The sequence below is a fragment of the Oryctolagus cuniculus genome, chromosome 13 (assembly GCF_051225735.1).
Source record: "Oryctolagus cuniculus isolate XC-2025 breed Fujian yellow rabbit chromosome 13, ASM5122573v1, whole genome shotgun sequence".
Taxonomy (NCBI): Eukaryota; Metazoa; Chordata; class Mammalia; order Lagomorpha; family Leporidae; genus Oryctolagus; species Oryctolagus cuniculus.
Genome location: NC_142879.1, coordinates 48,322,580 through 48,343,608, shown reverse-complemented (window position 1 = coordinate 48,343,608; position 21,029 = coordinate 48,322,580). Strand labels below are relative to the sequence as shown.

The 21,029-nt window shown below is 40.5% G+C and overlaps 1 long non-coding RNA gene across 1 annotated transcript in view; it reads right to left on the bottom strand.

Moving 5' to 3' along the window:
• Nucleotides 1-21,029, bottom strand: part of LOC127483449 (uncharacterized) — a 44,006-nt gene that overhangs the window by 14,764 nt on the left and 8,213 nt on the right. The gene's annotated exons all lie outside the window — the stretch shown is intronic.

Below are 21,029 nucleotides of genomic sequence, written 5' to 3'. Positions count from 1 at the left end.
GGACTTCACTTACAAAGCACATATTTAAAGATACTAAGAATTTAATAAGCATAGTGTATTTAAGATAACAATGCATTAACCCAGTTGGAGCCCTGAGTGACTGCACAGGTCATGGCCCGTGAAGATGGCCCTTAATGTCTATTTCCAGCCCATCTCAGGTACTGAGCTGTGGAAACCAGAGAAGATGATATCAAGGAATTCAGAGGACATTTCCATTTTCTTGGAATGTGGATCCGAGTAAAAGGAAGTATCAATCCAGTTAATAAACTTCATTCAACTAAAAGCCAGTTTCCTAGCCTCTTGCTCTAGCAAAGTATAAGTAAATGTCTGGAGGTCCATTTTCAACACACAACAGTTAGGGTGACTTGCACATGTAGCAAAACTCCCTAGGCAAATAGGATGTTATGGAGCAGCCAACTCAAGAGAAGAAATTGAAGTACAGAGAAGCAAGGAGGAAGGTAATTCTGTAACTTAGGAGACTTCCAGGAAGGTTGTGCACCCCACAGTACTCAGCCAATGAGGAACCAGGGGAGGGACCTGCATACTAGGACATAAATTGCTTGCAGTAACTGCTTTTGGTGTGCCTGCTCATCAGACACCGACAATGAAGCCCTGCAAGACATGATAATGACGTCTTGCTTTCACTGCAACTCCTGAGTCCAAATCCATCTCTTGAGTGAACATGTGAGGATACTTCCCACACAAAAAGCAATGCTGATTGCCAGGGGGTCTTTGTCACACTTGGGTCAAGAAGCAGACTTCAGTGAGGGCTGCCTAGCTTTCACTACATTTTTGGAATGAGGGGAAGAAAAAAAAATCACAGGGAACTGTAATAAAAACTAACCACCCCCATATTTATTTGCCCCATCTCCCTTATAGAAAGAGAGTCACTGATTTTTAACTCAGCAAATTGCCACCCAGAGGAAAATCCATGTATCCTTTCCCTTCTCACAGCTGGGGATATTCATGTGATTGTTTAACAACAAGTGAGTGGGATGTTTGTAGTTTACAGAATGTGTCCTTAAATGGAGTCTATAGGTGGCCTCCTGTGCCGTTTTCCCTCAGGCTGCTGAGAACATGCAGATAATGGAGAGCCACCTTGGACAGTCCAGGTCCGGGCAGTGTGCTCTGGGGATGATGAGAACAGTGTAGAGGATGCGGAGTTTCCAAAACAATCTTGTAGACCATTTCCCTGAACACCTACCTCCAGACTCCTGGTCAATGAAGACATTTACTGCTGTGTTTTTAAAATGCTGTGATTTATACACAAATATATAACCCAATCAAGACAGGGATAATACTTACAGAGGGCTCATATTTCAATCTTAGAGCAGCAAGAGTTCATTTAGTAAGTCACTCAACACATTTGAGATAACTCAGTGCCAAGCACTGGTTCTAGACACTGAGGATGGAACTATAAACAAGCTGAGCTCTCAGGAGCTTACATTCTTAATAGGAGAGGCTTTTGGTCAATACCTAATGTGAAATAGAGTGGGAGGTGGTGATGCAACCACCCAGTAAAATAAGACAGTTAAGGAGAGTCAGGAAATGCTTTTCTAATAAGATATATTTAAGCAGAGACTTGAAGGAAGTAGTAAAATTGGAGCCACTTGATTATCTAGGGAAAGAACATTCCAGGAAGACATACCAAAAAATACTGAGTGGGAAGTGGGTGCAGGAGTGACACTAGGGTCAAGGGAGCAAGGAAAATAACATAGGAGATCAGCAGGCTTTTAAGGTCAGGGCTTGGGATTTTCCTCTGGGTGGAAGATGAGGGGATTTCTGAACAATGAAGCAATCTGAATTATGTTTCAAAAGCATGGTACAGGGGTAATGGTGGAATCACAAATAGTAGTTGAGAGGTGATGATGACATGGCTCGGGGGCAGCTGTCGAGAAGTGCTCAAATAGATTCTGGCTATGTTTTGAGTTTGGAGAAGAGATGATTTGCTTCTGAATTGAGTAAGAGGGCCAAATGAAGAAGGACCCAGCGATGATGCCAATATTTGGCCTGTTGTACACTGTTTCAATAAATATCCCACTATAAATTCCAGCATGAAGATACAGATAGATTTGGGGAACATGAAGCTTTGTGGCACATCTCAAGTCATTTATTATAGTAGTAACTACACTCCTTTTGACCTCATACGTACTAAATATACACATTTTATTTCACTTAATTTTCCACAACAATTGTTTGCCATCGTTCTCTCCATCCTCATTGTTTCAGATGAGGATACTGAGGTGTAAACGAGTTGTGTAACTTCTTTGAGGTCAGGCAGAAAGCAAGTACTAGAGCCAGAATTCATAGTCATATTTGCCTGACACCAGAGCATGGGGCCCAAACCATTCAGCTACATGGCCTTTGATGCTTCTTCTCTTCCACCAGTTTAGAGCAGAGTCTTACAAACAAAGTTCACAGGCCAGATCTGTCCTGAGCACTATTTTTGTATAGCCCATGAACTTAAAAAAAAAAAGATTTTGAAGAAAAAAATAAAGAAAAATATCTCATGAAAGCAGTTAAGCCACCACTTCCAATGCCAGCATCCCATGTTGGAGTGCTGGTTCAAGTACCAGCTGCTCTGCTCCCAATTCACAATCCTGCTAATGTTATCTGGAAAGACAGCAGAAGATGATCCACGTACTTGGGTCCCTGCTGCCATGTAGGAGATCAGGATGGAGTTGCTGGCCCCTGGCTTTGGCCTTGTCCAGATCTGGCTATTGTACTCATTTAGGGAGTGAACCAGCAAATGGATTATCTCTCTGTGTCTCTGTCTCTATCACTTCCCCCTCTCTTTCAAATAAATAAATACATCTCTTTAAAAAATGACATGCAATTCGAATGTCAGGGTTTAAATAAAGTTTTGTCAGCACACAGTCATACCTATTTGTTTCCATATTACCTATGGCTATTTTTGTGCTGCAATGGCAGAGTATACTGGTTTCAACAGAGACCAGAAGGCCCACAAAACATGAAAGAATTACTTTCTGGCCCTTTACAGACAAATTTTCTCTGTTCTAACATTTATGAAATATGACATTTGTAAAGTGTTCTATTGTAGTTAGTATTTTTTTAAAAAATGTATTTATTTATTTGAAAGAGTTACACAGAGAGAGGAGAGGCAGAGAGAGAGAGAGAGGTCTTCCATCCGCTGGTTCACTCTCCAATTGGCTGCAACGGCTGGAGCTGTGCTGATCCGAAGCCAGGAGCCAGGAGCTTCTTCCAGGTCTCCCATGTGGGTTCAGGGGCCCAAGGACTTAGGCCATCTTCTACTGCTTTCCCAGGCCATAGCAGAGAGCTGGATCAGAAGTGGAGCAGCTGGGTCTTGAAGCGGCGCCCATATGGGATGCCGGCGCTTCAGGCCAGGGCATTAACTGCTGTGCCATAGTGCTGGCCCCTGTAGTTAGTATTTCTAAAGTTTGAGAGGGTAATCCTCTGTGTTTGTGAGAGACAGTTTGTTTAGTAGTCAGTTAGGGATTAATTAATCATGTAGTTTTGTTCTATTGTGAACGTGCAATATACAAAGGACAGGAACCTAGAGTCAGACTCTCTCTTGTTCTCTCTCTCTCCTCTCTCTTTCTCTGCCTTTCAAATAGAATGAAAATAAATTTTAAAATAATAGGACTAGTGTCAGAGTGTTACTCACTGCATGACTCCATTTGAATAGCATTCACCTTTTCCAAAGAGTTTTATCAAGCTGAGCTCACATGCCACGTAATTCACCAATTTAGGGTGTATAACTTGGGGTCAGCATTGTGGCATAGCAAGTTAAGATGCTGCTTGTAAGGCAGGCATCCTCCATGAGCTCCATGTTTGAGTCCTGGCTGCTCCACTTCCTATCCAGCTCCCTGCTAATGTTCCTGGGACAGCAGCACAAGATGAAGTTCTAGGTTCTTGCCTTTGGCCTGGCCCGGCCCCTTACTTCCTGTGGGGAGTGAACCAGAGGATAGAAGATTCCCCCTCCTCTTTATTTCTCCATTCTTGTAACTCTTTCAAATAAATACATAAATAAATCTTTCGTTAAAAAGTTTTTAACTCTGGTGGGCACTGTGGGCTAGTAGGTTAAGCCTCTTGCTTGTGCCTTGGCTGCTCCTCTTCCAATCTAGCGCTCTGCTAACAGCCTGGGAAAGCAATGGAAGATAGTCCAAGTGCTTGGGCCCCCTGCACCCGCGATGGGAGACCTAGAAGTTGTTTCTGGCTCCTGGTTTCAGATAGGCCCACCTCCAGCCATTGCAGCCACTTGGGGAATGAACCAGCAGATGGAAGACCTCTCTCTCTCTCTCTCTCTCTCTCTCTCTCTGTGTAACTCTAGCTCTCAAATAAATAAATCTTTTTTTAAAGTGTGTAATCCATTGCTTTTAGTACATTCACAAAGCTGTGCAACCATTACTATAATCAATCCTGGAACATTGACATTATTCCAAAAAAGAAACCCTACATCTCATAGCTATCATCCAGCATTCTTTCCCATATCACCCAGCCCCATAATCAGCCACTAATCTACTTGCTGTATCCACAGTTTTTTCTCTTATGGATGTGTCTTACAAATGGAGTTATCCAGTGGGTGGTCCCTTATTGTTGGCTTCTTTCAGTTAGCGTGTTTTCAAGGCTCATCCATATTGGGACCTGTGTTGTTACATGATATTTTATTGCATAATTATATTTCTCTAAATGACATAGCATGTGAAACTCTTGAAATGATAAAATGACACAGAGAACAGATTACTGGTTGCCAGGCATTAGGGGCAATGGTTTTGGGGTTAGGTGATATGGCTGTGGCTATGGAAAGATTGCATAAGGGATCTTTGTGATGGAGCTGTTACATAATTTAACCATGGTGGTCTTCATACAAATTGACACATGTTTCAATAAATTGCATAGATGTAAACATACACACACACAAATGAATGCATGCAAATCTGGTAAGGTCTAAATAAGGCCTGTGTATTACAGTAGTTACCAATCTCCTGCTTAGGACGTTGTACTCCAGTTATACAACTTGTTACCATTGAAAGAAGCTAAGTAAAATTTGCATGAAATCATATTATATTATTTCTTGTGACTATATGTGTATCCATAATAAATCTCCAAATAAAAAAGTAAAATAAATATAATAAGAATTGGAGAATGATTGAAGATTAGCAGAGTACAGTCTCTGAAAATTTATTCTTCCATAAAAGCAACAAGAACACTGACAAAAACTATCAAGATGATCTTTACAGATCTCTGGAAAGTAATCAAAAGCTTCCAACAATTTCAGAGTTTATTCAAGAAACACAGCTAACTCCTGGTAAGAACAGTGTACTTTATCCCATTTTTAACTTACCCTGTTCCCATCCTCCTCTCTCCAGCCCCAGGGGTAACACTGAAAACAAAAGACCTGCACTAGTGGTGAAAGCCAATAGCCTAGTAGTCAGTGGAGGGGACAGAACACTGAAGCTCCTCCAAAACTCCATTCCTAGATGTGATCACACTGATAGACTGGTCTTTATTTGACTGATTCAGAACTCACCCAGTGTGAACAACATTTTCCCAAGGGCATTCGCAGAAAGCAATCAGTGGCAATTGTTTAACACCACAGTTGTCTGAGGCAGTGATAACAGCTGGAAGGAACAACAAGCTGACCCCAAAACCCTCAAGGAAAAAGACCAGAAATGAGATATTGACAACAGCCTTTGAAAAGCTCTGATATGCTCTTGGGGAATGAGAAAACCATACATATGCAAAGGACTATATGCATGTTCAGTAATAACTGAGATGGCCCTAAATCACACATCTGGCTCACCACAGGTTCTGTGCAAGTAGGAAGTTTAGGTTAAGGCACAGTTGTAAATTAACTTTCTGAACATTAAAGGAATCTCCCAACATCCACACAAAACCACTCAACAAAGTCTGGCAGACTTATTGGTTTCAAGTATTTAAAAAATTGTATAGACATCAACTTCCCACTAAGATAACCATACATCAATATTCACACATGAAAAAAAAATACAAGAGGTGGTCATTGTAGTGCAGCAGGTTAAGCCAACTGCTTGGGACACCCTTATCCCATATCAGAGTTCCTAAAATCAAGTACTGCCTCTGTTTCCAATTCAGCTACTTTCTGATATGCACTTTGAGAGGTAGTGAACGATGGCTCATTTACTTGGGTGCTTATCACCCATGTGGGAGACCTGGACGGAGTCCTTGACTTCTGGCCGGCCTTAGTGTCCACTTGGGGGGTGAACCAATGGAAAAAAGGAAGACCTTTTTCTCTGTCTCTCTCTCTCTCTCACTGTCTAACTCTGCCTGTCAAAAAAAAAAAAAAAAAACACACAACAACAAAAAAACACAACAACAACTAAAGGAAAGCATAAGAATGTTTCTCCAAACAGAGAATACCAACAGGCCGGCGCCGCGGCTCACTAGGCTAATCCTCTGCCTCGTGGCGCCGGCACATCGGGTGCTAGTCCCGGTCGGGGCGCCGGATTCTGTCCCGGTTGCCCCTCTTCCAGGCCAGCTCTCTGCTGTGGCCCAGGAGTGCAGTGGAGGATGGCCCAAGTGCTTGGGCCCTGCACCCGCATGGGAGACCAGGAGAAGCACCTGGCTCCTGGCTTCGGATCAGCACGATACGCCGGCCATAGCGTGCCGGCCACGGCGGCCATTGGAGGGTGAACCAAGGGCAAAAAGGAAGACCTGTCTCTCTCTCTCACTGTCCACTCTGCCTGTCAAAAAAAAAAAAAAAGAATACCAACAGAGGTAGAAATTGTGAAAGGGAACCAAATAGTCATTAGAGAGTTCAAAGTACAGTAACTCTAATGAAAATTCATTTCAGAAACTCTACAGATGGTTTGAACTGGCAAAAGAATTCAAGAAATGATCCAATTGGAGAAAAAGAAAGAAAAAAGAATGAAGAAAAATGAACATAAACTCAAAAACCTGTGGGACACCATCAAGCATGCCAACATATGCATAATGGGAATTCCAGAAGTAGAGACAGTTTCACATCTCTCAGAAGAGTGGTGGGCTGTGGTGTGTGTTTTAAATATAAATACTAGATTCAATTAATAACCCTTCCCTGTATTCAACACATGTGAACTGAGCACATATCATGTCCTCATTGCATCATTCAAGCTACGAGAGACATGAGGTTAATGTGACAGGTGACCTTGTTCCTTATATATGGAAGGCCCTCTGCTCCCTGATGACAGCATTTTACCTCCAGATTAGACTGTTTTTTCTCTCTTCATCCTTAGGTACCTGTCATCAAACTTTTACCTCCTAATTCTCTGTTGATGGCACTGAACTGTTTTGATCATTCCACCAAAAAGCACTGAAAAGTTTAACACTGGACTCACTCTCTTCTACCCCTACTCCTGTCTTTGTTTTTTGATGATTCAATAATCTCAAAGTATCTATCAGTTTTAGGATGATTATGATTATCTGATCTCCTGTGTGTTTCTCTCTTCTTTTGCTTGTTCTAGAACCCTGAAGGCTGCTTTTTTACCTCCCCCTAAAACAAAATGAAGAAGAAACAAAGACTCAGAGAATCATATACTGTAAGCATGTGACTGAGAGATTTTGACATTCTGATGTGGATTTTCCAGATAAGTTGGGCTCCAGTGAAAGTAAAGAGAGGATAAAGATGAAGGGATTTCTTGATGTGAGAATGGCAAGAATGACTTGAAGTTGAGAGATTCAGAAAGTGGAGCAGATAGGACTCAGTGCTGAGCTATCCTCAAGTGGGAAGAAAGCTCCCATCCATATGGGGACAGCCTACTGTTTCTAGTCACTTATTAATGCCCTCTATCAAAAATGGGGAACTTGGCCATCTTGCATGGGTATAGGTGCATGGAGGAAATGCAGCTCCTGACCAACGCGAGACTGTTAATTATCAGATTAGACGTCCCTAGGCTCTGTGCAGCAATCATACACACACACACACACACACACACACACACCGCAGTGCCACACATTCATAAACTGACCTCTCAGTTCCTTAATCTCTCACTTTAGCGATCTTTTATCAACCCACTTCAGGAACTCACTCTTATGATGACTGCCAAACCCAATCCAAACATTGATATTCTCTCACTACCAATCACCAACACACCTTGGAAACTCCATTTACTTCCTTATCTCACCCCTCTTTGTTGTGCTCTGGAAAGGCCACAACCTGGTTAAAATCAGCTGTCTGCCTGCTCTGTGCCTGACCTTGAGTAGCTGAGTGTTGCTGGAGAAAAACACCTGGCCCTAGTAAGCATCTCGCTGCAAATAAATGACTCTAAGTCACAGATTCCTGGAATATTTACTTTCCAAAATCCCAAATGGCTACTGCACAGTTCCCCACTGAGTTTCCTACTTAAACTCTGCTCCCCTCACCTTACTTTATCATAGAAGAGTTTCCTCATCTTTCCTCCACCGAAGGTATTATTTTACCTGTCTGTACCTTGCCTCACTACCCTCTGCCAACTCTTCCCATGGGCCCTGGTTCCCATCCCCTTTCTCCCTCTCAAAGACTCTGCTCCCACTGTTTCTTTAGCTCTTCCACATTTTTCCTTCCAGTACTCAAACACGTTCTAATTTGTCTAGGAAAAAATGAAAACAAAACCAAAACAACTCACTTGAACCCATATTACCTTTCAAAAATTTGTTTCTAATTTCTTTTCTCCCTTCAAAGAAAAACATTTTGCTAAAATAATCATCTGTCAGTATCTGTGGGGGACAGGTTCCAGGACATCCCACAGACAAAAAAAATCAGTCATTGTTCAAGTCCCTGAAAATGGCATTATATATATACATATATGCACTCATATACTATGCACATCCTCCTGAATACTTAAGATCATCTCTAGAATAATTTTAATACCTAATATAACAGGTTAAGTAACTAGTTGATGTACCATGTTGTTTAGAAAAAAGTCTGTACGTACATGTTCAATACAGACTTTTTTTCCAAATATTTTCAATCTGTGATCAGCTGAATCCACAGATACAGAACTCATGGATGAATGCAAACTATAATTACTGCTTTCACTTTACAGTCTCTCCAATCTACTCCAGCACTTTCTGTCCAAACCATTTCTTATCAAGGTCTCCAATGTCCTTCTGTGTGACAGCAAACAATTATATGTCATCTTGAGTCTTGCCCCTCTATTTTGTTCTCTCTTTCTCGCTTCCTGAGAAGGACACTGGCCACCAGCTAACCTAGCTGGCATTGCTCTCCATTTCTAAACCTTAAGTCCTATCACAAGTCTTCCTGATAAGACTGGGAAACACACAGGAAGCCTGAGGTGCTAGCTCTTAAGGCACACATAAAGGACAGTTATAAAACCAACTCCTCCATATCTCCCTATTGAATTTGAATGTATTGACTCCCTCCTCCTCTACCACCCTACTTGCAAACATCTAGCTACAGCTCTGCTCAGACTGCCTATTCAGCGCAGTCTGGAATCCTATATGTAAGCTGTCCTAATACACTCTCTATTCTCATTCAGTCTCTTGATACCTTCTCTGCTCCTGGAGGCATTCCATGCTCTACAAACTTTCAGACATTTTTTTTTTTTTGACAACTAAAGGACCTTTGGGCTGATCTTTATTTTATTTTATTATTGGAAAGTCACAGTTACACACACACACACACACACACACACACACAGAGGTCTTCCATCCAATGGCTCACTCCCCAATTGGCTGTAATGGTCAGAGCTGTGCCGATCCGAAGCCAGGAGCCAGGAGCTTCTTCCAGGTCTCCCAGGCAGGTGCAGGGACCCAAGGATTTGGGCCATCTTCTACTGCTACCCAGGCCATAGCAGAGAGCTGGATTGGAAGAGGAGCAGCCGGGACCAGAACCGGTGCCCATAAGGGATGCCGGTGCTTCAGGCCAGAGCATTAACCCGCTGGGCCATAGCGTGGGCCCCTGGGCTGATCTTACTTGCCTGCACACAGTATTGTACACAGTGAACCACTCCACCTCTCCTTCTTCCCTTTGCTTTCAGGGCACACACTTCATTTTCCTCAGATCTCACTCACTGTAGTTTATCAGTAAAGAAATTCATTGGCTTCTCTCTCTCTCTCTCTCTCTCTCTCTTTTTTTTTTTTTTTTTTTTTTTTTTTTGACAGGCAGAATTAGACAGTGAGAGAGAGAGACAGAGAGAAAGGTCTTCTTTTTCCATTGGTTCACCTCCTAAGTGGCTGCTACAGCCAGCGCGTTGCGGTTGGCGCGCTGCAACGATCGGAAGCCAGGAACCAGGTGCTTCCCCCTGGTCTCCCATGCGGGTGCAGGGCCAAAGCACTTGGGCCATCCTCCACTGCCTTCCCAGGCCACAGCAGAGAGCTGGACTGGAAGAGGAGCAACTGGGACAGAACCCGGTGCCCCAACCAGGACTAGAAATCGGGGTGCTGGCGCCGCAAGTGGAGGATTAGAAGTGAGCCACAACGCCAGCCTTCTCTTCTCCTCTTTTCCTTTTAAATGAGTGGTCTCTAAGAAAGGGCACAATCTGAGAAGAAAATATTACGGCTTCTATTTCTATTTTTTCTCTTCATGTTTTCTGTTTTGTTTTTTACCATAGCCTTCCACCTTGGGATGTGAAAGGGTCTCTCACTGTGGTCTTATCATCCTTTCTCTAATGATCAGTGGTGCTGAGCCATCTTTTCATGGAGTTGTGGTCATCTGTGTATGTTCCTTAAGGAAATGTCTGTTCTAGTCCCTACCTCATTTGGTTGGAGATGGTTGTTGTTCTAGAGTTTTTCTTAACAAACTAATCCATCATCAGATCTGCCTTTTACCTTTGTTGACAGTATCCTTTGATGGTTGTAATTTGAAGAAAGTCCAATTCACTAATTTTTCCTTTGTTGCCTGTATTTTTGGTATTATATTCACAAATTCATCGCCAAATCCACTGTTATAAAGCTTCTCTCTTTGTTCTTTCTCCTTTTTCTTTTAAAAATTTTATAAGGGGCAGCATCCTGGTGCAGCAGTTAAACTGCTGCCTGCGATGCCAGTTTCCAATATGAGCACTGGTTTGAGGCCCAGATGCTCCACAGCCAATCCAGCTCCTTGCTAATGCACCTGGAAAAGCTGCAGAAGATGGTTCAAATACTTGGGACCCTCACTCCCATGGTGATGAACTAGATGGAGTTCAAGGGTCCTGGCTTCAGCCTGGGCCAGGCCATTTAAAGCCATTTGCGGAGTGAACTCCAAAGATTTCTCTCTCTCTCTCTCTTCCTCTTCCTGTAACTCTGCCTTCCAAATAAATGAATGTTTTTCCTAAAAAAAGTTTTATAGTTTTACTCTTAGTACTACATCATTTTTTGTTAACTTAAAACTATCTAAAATAAAATATTTTAAAAGGACTTTTATAATTTTAGCTATTATATTTAGGTCTTTGATACGTTTCAGATAATTTTCCTACACAATGGAATATCTGGTTTCACCACACAATTTACTGAAAAGACTATCATTTTCTCACTAAATGATCTTAGCACTACTGTTGACAATCATTTGATGATATATGGAAAAAAGTTTTTTTTTTTTTTTTTTTTTTTTTTTGGACAGGCAGAGTAGACAGTGAGAGAGACAGAGAGAAAGGTCTTCCTTTCCGTTGGTTCACTTCCCAAATGGCTGCTATGGCCGGCGCGCAGCACTAATCCAAAGCCAGGAGCCAGGTGCTTCCTCCTGGTCTCCCATGTGGGTGCAGGGCCCAAGCACTTGGGTCATCCTCCACTGCCTTCCCGGGCCACAGCAGAGAGCTGGACTGGAAGAAGAGCAACCGGGACAAAATCCAGCACCCCAAAGGGGACCAGAACCTGGGGTGCCGGCGCCACAGGCAGAGGATTAGCCAAGTGAGCTGTGGTGCCGGCCCGGAAAGAAGTATTTCTTCTGATCTATTTTATTCCACTGGTCTATATATATATGTCTTATGCAAATACCATACTGCTTTAATTATTGTAGCTTTGTAGTAAGTTTCGAAATCAGGAAGTATGATTCTGCCAATTCTGGTTTGGTTTTTTTTTTTTTTTGAGACTGTTTTGGAAATTTGATATTTCTTAAGATTCCACATGAACTTTAGGCTGAATTTTTCTCTTTCTGCAAAGAATGTTGGAACTTTGAAAAGGATTGCATTAATCTGTATATTGTTTTGGATATTGTTGACATCTTATTATTAAGTATTATAATCCACGAACATTCCCATTTATGAATATCATCTTTAATTCCTTTCAGCAAATTTTTTTAGTTTTTCAGTCTATAAATCTTTCACCTGTTTTGTTAAGTTTACTCCTAAATGTCTTATTCTTTTTTGATGCCATTGAAAATGGAAGGGTTTTCTAAATTTTCTTTTCAGATTGTGCTGGTTAATGTACAGAAATACAATTGATTTTTATGTAATGATTTTACATCATGCAACTCTGCTGAGTTTACTAGTGATAACAGTCTTTGTGTGCATAATATTTAACCTTGCACTTACCTTGATCTTGGGACTGTTTTTTCTATTTCTGTGAAAAATCTCATTGGAATCTTGATAGGGATTGAGTATGCAGATTGCTCGAATGTTATGAACATTTTAACAATTCTAGTGTATGAACATAGGACATACATTGATTTATTTGTAGCTACTTCAATATCTTTCATCTGTGTTTTAGAGTACAAGGTTATTGACTTTCTTGGTTAAATTTATTCCTAACTATCTTTTTAAGACTATTGTAAGTAGAACAGTCTTCTCAATTTCTTTCTTAGTTCACTGTAGTGTGTAAAATTAGAACTGATTATTTTACATTGATTATGAATCTTACAACTTCACTTGTTTATTAATTCGTGTGGAATATTTTGTGTGTGTTTCTGGAATCTTTAAACTCACATTTATCTTAGTTTTTTTCCCTTTCTCTTTAGCTTTCTCTTTTCTGTACATGCAAATAGCCACCAAAACACTTCAATTTGTTTTGATTTTAGTGTTTCTGATCTTTGACACTTTCCCTAGACTCTTGTAATCCAATGTAATTGAATGATATTTGTATTTATAACACCTGGGACAGTAAAGTCATATTCTAAAATAGTTTTTTTAATCTTGCTTTCTCAGTCACACCTCTGGGAGCATAGGCCATGCAAATCTCAGTCTACTACCTAATACCTTAGAGGCAGCAGTGGTGGTCAGGAGGACCTTGGTGATAGTGGACACAGTGCTTACCAGATGTGTGAATGTAGGCGAGTGGCTTAGACCCCCTCACTGTCATTTTTCAACTGGGAATGGAGGATAATGATAACATCTGCCTCAGAGGGTTGTTGAAAGACTTAACTAGGACAACAACTGTAAAGTATTTAGTGTATCATACCCTTTCGTTTCCTTTCTCCATCTGAGGCCTTACATTTGACTATTTCTCCACAGGCACATACGGAATTGATCTCCTGACACCTCTTGTCTATGTTACCTCTTTTGACACCTACCGTTTACTATCTTTTACTGTTTATTATCTTTTTATATTATCTTCACTACCAAATTATAAAATCTCCAAGAACTGAGAGCTTGTCTTCTCTTTCTTCTCTTGTGTTTGTGGTGTGTTTGTAACACAGGATTTACATGTGGAAATGCTTAGTTAATATGTGCTTTTTAATTGTTTGATATAATGAAAACCTTCATTGCCTGATTTCCAATGTCCTGGGGAGTGGCTGTTTCACTTATTTTACTTGCTTTTGCTTGGTTTGTTGTTTCAGCCCCCTGTTACTTGGTTGGAAGCAGAAGTTCCCCACTTTGATTTTAAAACAGTTGACAGCATTTAAAGATAACAAAAAAGTAATGAAGACTATCTGAGCATTTTGCTAGCTGTCTCTATAAATCATGGGCAAAATGAAGACATATCAGGATGGCCAGACAATATTTGTTGAATGTTGGATAAATGACACATACTTTTCTAGAATAAGTATGTTCCATGCAATATTTGTTGTCTGTCTGACATTCAGATATAATTAGATATTCTGTGTATGTATTTTTTTGTTTGCTAAATCCAACAACCCTACCGTAAAGGCTTTCTGTTTCAAAAAAATGAGAACAAGCATTTTTCTTTGTAGAAATGAGAATATTCCCATGAGTTTTAATCAAAGTGCTTCTATGTCAAAAAATACAGCTGGAGACATCATTATGAAACAAACCTGAAACACAACTATGACCTTAACATGAAAAAAATGTGTTGGTAGAGTTAATGAATAACATAACCTTAAATAGCAACAAGCCTCACTTTTGAATATAAATGAAAATGATGGTTCTGTGAAATGTGATCCTGTACTAAATGAAACAATTGGTTGGGTTTCAAAATCTTTTCTCATACTAGTATATAAAATTATGGAAATATTTGCATATCTAAGTACTCCTAGAAATATTGTTGCTCTATGTGTTGAAGCCATTGCATAGAATTCTCAGGACAAATCCTAAGGAAACTTAGAATTATCTGAAGCATGTCCTATTGCAACTGAGCAGAATATAAATATCAATCAAATCTCTTTGTTGTATTTCTTCAGGATATCAATGAAAGTTTTATGTGCCAGAAGAAACTTCTATACATAGCATTCACTTTGGTACCAAGTTAGAATCTGACTTGTTTTGAAAAAATCATGAATAGTTCAGTATATTGATCAAAATGAGTAGCTACACACAGAATTCTTGCAAAGTAAGTGCTGCCTCAGACTTGTTATACAACCAAGTAACACAATGCAACGTGTAGTTCAAGTCATCCCTTTCTTTACTATGAAGGTTCTACATAGCAAAACATGGAATATTCTCCCCCTGGCTTCAATATGGACAATTCTCCAGTATACCTGATTGCTTTGTCAGAGGAATCTGACCTACAATATAGTATGTAATTATCAGAGAGGAAAAGTTTTCACCTTTTAATTCAACAATATTTATGGGATGCTTAATATAGGCCAAGCAGTATTTGAAGGAATGAAAAAGACAAAGGTCCGTGCTGTCAAGGAATCTGCATTTTAGTGAGTCAGACAATATTTAAAAATGAAGAGATAAGGAAAAATAACCAAAATCAACACTATGAGAAGTGGTGCTATAGCTTGGAGAATAGTTTGAGTATGCCCTAAAGATCTATATATTGGAAACTTGGTCCCCAAAGTGTTATTTTACTGATTAATTGATTAATGTTAATGGTTAATGCATTAAGGATGAAGATTTGATCTAGTGATCTAGTCATGGTATCTGGGAGATGGGTCAAGCAGATGGTCTTCAGGTCACTGGGGGCATGGCCTCAAAAGGTAGTTCTGAGGGGAGGGTTGATTATATAAGCATAGTTCAGCTTGGTTGCTCTCTCTCTCCTTCCTGTCTAGCCATATGATCCTCCCTCCATAAGCACTGTGCCCTCCATCCCCCTCAAAAGTTACCAGACCAATGAGGCCACCTGACCTTGGACTATGAACCTTTAAAACTGTAGGCTGCAATAAGCCATCTTCCTTCACAAGAAAATCCTCTCAGGTGTTTTAGTTGTAGTAACAAGAGTCAGACTAAAGCAGATAGTGCTGCGAAAGGGAGCAACTGAGTGAACTTTTAGATGAGATGCGCCTGAGGATGTGGTTTAATTTTAGTGCAGACCTGAATGAAGCTTTGAAGCTGCCCAAGCAGAGATCTGGGAGGAGAACCCTGGAAAATTCAAAGGCCCTAAGACTGCTGAGCTTGGTGTGCTCTGAAGGCAGACCAGTGCAGCAAGAGAGAGATTAGGTGCAGTTAGGCAGAGTCCAAATGGGTTAATCCTTTTTCTGTTACTGTAATGAACTATCTGAGGCTACCTACTTTATTAAGAAAAGAGACTTGTTTAGCTCATAGTGTTGGATACTGACAGTCCAAGGAGCATGGTGCCAGCTCTGGTGAGGTCTGCATCACATCATAGGAAGTGGCACCACAGCAGGAACACATATAAGAGGGAGATGCCACGAGGTGAAACCGGAAGCTGAAGAGGCCAGGGAGAGGCCAAGCATGTTTTTTAAAGAAATCCTCTCAAAAGTGCTAGCCAGAAGCCTCACTAGAAGAGCACTAATCTCTTCCTAGGGCAGTGCTTCCAATAATCTCAACAATTTACGCTAGGCCCCACCTCTTAAAGATCCCACCACCTCTTAACATCACCACACTGAAGACCGAGCTTTCAACACGAGGGAGAAATACCACATCCAAACCATAGCATAAGGTTATGCAGGTTTTCAAACAACAGTGATTTATTCTGAGTGTGGTGGGAGGCCACAAGCTAATTCAATTAAAAGTTAAATTAAAGGAATATTTATTAATACATTCCTTTAAAGATGAAGTTAATAACAATGAGGAAAGAGCAAGCATTTTGAAAAGTAAGCAACGGGTGAAATGTGCTCTAAATGGAATAAACTTAAAACCTTTTTTAAAAAAGATTTTTATTTATTTATTTGACAGAGTTACAGATAGTGAGAGAGAGAAACAGAGAGAAAGGTCTTCCTTCTGTTGGTTCACTCCCCGAATGGCCGCCACGGCCAGAGCTACGCTGATCCGAAGCCAGGAGCCAGGAGCTTCTTTCCTGGTTTCCCACGCGGGTTCAGGTACCCAAGCACCTGGGCTATCCTCCACTGCCCTCCCGGGCCACAGCAGAGAGCTGGACTGGAAGAGGAGCATCCAGGGCTAGGATCTGGCGCCCATATGGGATGCCGGCACCACAGGCAGAGGATTAACCTAGTGCGCCACCGTGCTGGCCCCAAAACCTTTTAAAATTTTTTGTTTTGTTTATTATTTGAGGGGAAGAGTTAGAGAGAGAGAGAGAGAGATCTTCCAGCTACTGGTTCACTCCCCAGATGGCTGCAATGGCAAAACTGGGCACATTTGAAGCCAGAAGCTTCTTCTGGATCTGCCACATGAGTGCAGGGCCCCAAGCATTTGGGCCATCTTCCATTGCTTTTCCAGGCCATAGCAGAGAGTTGGATCAGAAGAGGAGTAGCCAAGACATGAACTGGTGCCTATATAGTATGGCGGTGCCGCAGGCTGAGGCTTAGCCTACTATGCCACAGTGCCAGCCCACTTAAAACCTTCTTAACCATTGTCTCATGAAGTCACCATTAAACGAAGACTATCTTTCAAACTGAAGAATATTACTATCAATTTTCATGTGCTGAAAATGATTATTTTTAAATCTGGTTTAACATTTTGTTACAAAGTGAAGGTCTGATTCTAAATTCAAGTCATTTAGCTGTTTAGTTTTAATGGTTGTCATAGGTAAGAAACATTCCACCGAGAAACACAAATTCCAATGAAAGGAGTTCACTCTGTCATTAAGTCTTAGATTCATTTTTCAGTTCCATTCAGCAATTGTGCAAAGATTTTTGCTAAAACATAGCTTAATGGTACAGGAATTTAACACAGCAGTTAAGCCCCTGCTGGGGTCACCCACATCCCATCATGGAGTACCTGAATTCAAATCTTGTTGCTGTTTCTGATTCTAACTTCCTGCTGATGGACACCATGGGAGCCAATGGTGATTGATCAAGTAGTTTGGTCCCTGTCACTCACATGGGAGATCTAGGTTGAGTTCTCATCTCCTGGCTTCAGCCTGGCCCAATCCAGGCTGTTAAAGGCATTTGGGGAATGAAGCAGCAGATAAGAGATTGCTCTTTAACTTGGTGTCTTGTTTGTTTGCCTTTCAAATAAATAAAATTTTCATTTAAATAAAATTTTAAAATTAAAATATAGCTTAGAATTGTCCATCCTCCCTAATGCCAAATAACTATTCTTGCCAACTGACTGAAAAGTAGTAGTTTTTATATTTTTAACAAATGGATTTTATATCTTTAGATCCTCACTTGCAAGACTTTTGAGTAAGTTTTTAAGGGTTCAGATAAAAGAGCATTTATTAGTTTAATTGCTTTTTATTAGTGACATATACAAATTTTGGCCAAAAAAATACAATCTTGGAAATATTTCCAAATATTCATTTCCATGTATAGTTCTCTGTATAGTATGAGCTTCTTTCTTACTTCTTAAACAGTGTCTTTACCTTAAAGATATTCTATAGTGTGTTTAAATTTTTAAGAAAATGCTAGATAGTATATATAGGCAATCACCTGCCACTACAAAAATGTAAAAGTCAGAAAATTTGACCCAAGGCAAAGTCCTTTCCAGTGTACTTGTGGGAGGCTGGCTGAAGCCAGTATGAAACTGGTCACTTGGGTATAGCTAGTGTACGAGTAAAACGTAGAACATTTGAAGAGATGCACCGTGGTATTTAATACAGGTTGTAATGTTTCAGAGTGACTGCACAGTGTCTCAAGGACACACTTCTGTTGGAAAAGAAGCAGCCACACCTGTAAAGTGACACTAAAACACATTAAAAAATGTTAAGTGAATTTTTTCTGTTTCTTCCCATAGAATTTGTCCATCTGACCCTGAAATACCTAGCCAAGATTCTCAGCTTTTTACAAAAGTATCAATTAATTAATTAATCCAAGAGGCGGAAAGACAGAGTTCTTGTGGACAGGTTCACTCCCCAAATGTTGGCCACCAGAGGGGTGGGAGGCGAGGGGCAAGCAGCTGAAGCTGGGGAGCCTTGACTCAATTCAGGTCCCTGACATGGATGGCAGGGACCCAACTACTTGACTGCTGCTTCCCAGGGTCTGCACTGGAGAGAAGCTGAAGGCACAGCTGCAGCCCAGAAACGAACATGGCAAATTCTGATGTGGGATGTGCGCATTTTCACCGGTATTTTAACTGAAAAACAGTTAAAGACCTGCCTCAAAGCACACTTAAAAAAAAAAAAAAAGATTATTTAAAAGTCAGAGAGAGAGAGAGACAAATTGTCCATCCACTGGTTCACTCTCCAAATGCCCGCAAGAGCTGGGGCTGGGCCAGGTAAAGGCCAGGAGCTAGGAACTCCATCCGGGTCTCCTACATGGGTGGCAGGGACCCACATACCTGGGTCCATCTGCTGCCTTCCTTCACAGGCACCTTAGCAGGAAGCAGAGGAGCCAGGGCTTAAACTGCATATGGAGTGTGGTCATCCCAAGCAGGGCTTAACCCACTGAAGAACCAACAGCTCAAAACACATTTTTTTTTCATATTTTTTTTTTAAGAAGCAAATTAACAGCAGAAGAAGAAAAAAACCCTTTTATCTCTAAATTTCCCTTCCACAGTAATGTAACAGAGGGCAGGACATGGAATATATGTTAGCATGTGTCTAAATAAGCCCTTTATGCTGACATTTTGCAACTTATTTTTCTCCTTATGTTTGTGAGCAATGTTTACTTCAATGTGATTTCACCTGGATAAAAATATCGTTTAGGTGAACAGGAAGGGATATCTGGCTCCGTTCTGTCCCCCCTGGTGGTAGCCCTGGGAACATGGTAATAACCATGCTGGGGTGTGAGCCAGCCACAGGTCTTGCCAGACCACTGTGGCCTCTGCATTCTCCTCCAGCCCTCGTTTGAAATAATGATATCGCTAGAATCAATTCAGGGAAATGTGGTCTTGGCAAACAATTAGAAGCAGGAAGAGGGGAGAGAAAATAAGCCAAGAGGAGTGAAATGTGGTTATTTTACCATCCCACAGATGCCTTCGTTTACAAAAAAAAATCTCATTTTGCTTCCATTACTAGAATATTTACTTACAACTCAGGAATAATCATATATCCAGAAACTTTGGACGACAGGACTTACACATTTTGGACCGAAATTTTCACTGAAGAGATTTTTATTGCCAATAATTTACTGTACTGAAAATTTTGTTTATTGTCCATGAGATATTCACAATTCTGGTGCTGTACCAGATAAGTTTAGTGGTATCAAAGTTTCAAAGGGAGTAATTTATCAAAATGATCATTTCACCCATATAAAATTAGCAAGTGGAGGTAGGCATTTGGCAAAGTTAAGATGCCACTTGGAAGGTCCACATGGCATATCCAAGTGCCAGGATTCAAGTCCTGGCTTCACTCCAATGCCAGCTTCCTGCTAATACACAGCTTGTGAGGCAGCAGTGATGGCCAAGGGGTTGGGCAGTAGATTGAGTTCCCAGTTCCTAGCTTTGGCCTGGCCTGTCCCCAGCTATTGTTAGCATCTGGGGAGTGAACCAGTGGATAGGAGATTTCTCTCTCTTTCTGCCTTTCTAAATAAATAAATAAATAATTATAAATAAATACATACAATTAGAAAATGGTAAAGTGTCAATTAATGTAAGCAAGACAATAAACCCAAATTCAGAAGGAAATAAAGACCTAAGTATATAAGTTAAGCTGAGCTGAAATACATACTTCAGAACCATTTGTCAAGATATCCTGTATCTACACTAAAAGTAATGTAAAGGCCCTCTAGACAAAGACTAGACTAGCAATCCAAAAGCCCATTTCTGCTTTTCTTCTTTATGAGTATATACAGGAAAGAAAAGGCTAAATGGAGGGAGAAATTTCCTTTTAACACCTAAAAACTTATCACAAAAGGAAGGGCATCCATTTACTACACAAGTAAAATGGACTTATATAATTATACAAATTAATGACAACTTGTAAAAATTTCTCCCTTGTAAACATACTCTATCCTTAAAGATTTAAGTTAGAATCATATCTGTTAATTTAAGTGTACTGAATTTTAACAGTAAAAAGGATATGTTCACAGGAGATAATTTCTGTAAAATGTTAAATACATCTTCTGCCTATAAAAATGCTGTTTGCCCCCTGGTGGTGAAATTATTATCTCCCTTTTTTTAAAGTTAATAGACTTTAATTATGAAATCTTAGCACTAAGAGCCCATATGTGGTGGAAAAAATGATAGAGCATTTTAAATAGGAGGTGGAGAGAGATGAAGTTGGGATATATAGCTTGGTAAAATGGGTGCAATGCAACAGAAATATTTAGGACGGCAAATTTAAATTTCCCATATCTTACCATTTGGAACCAAGTTTTCTTTACTCTGTCTCCATGTTTTTATGTGATCATATTACCAATGCAGGATTGTGCAGAATATGGCCTCCTCGTAGTAAATTTAATAACAAGAACTTATGAGGCATGGAATTTCTACATACACACTCATGCCTTAGTTGGGGCCTGTTGATTGAGGTGA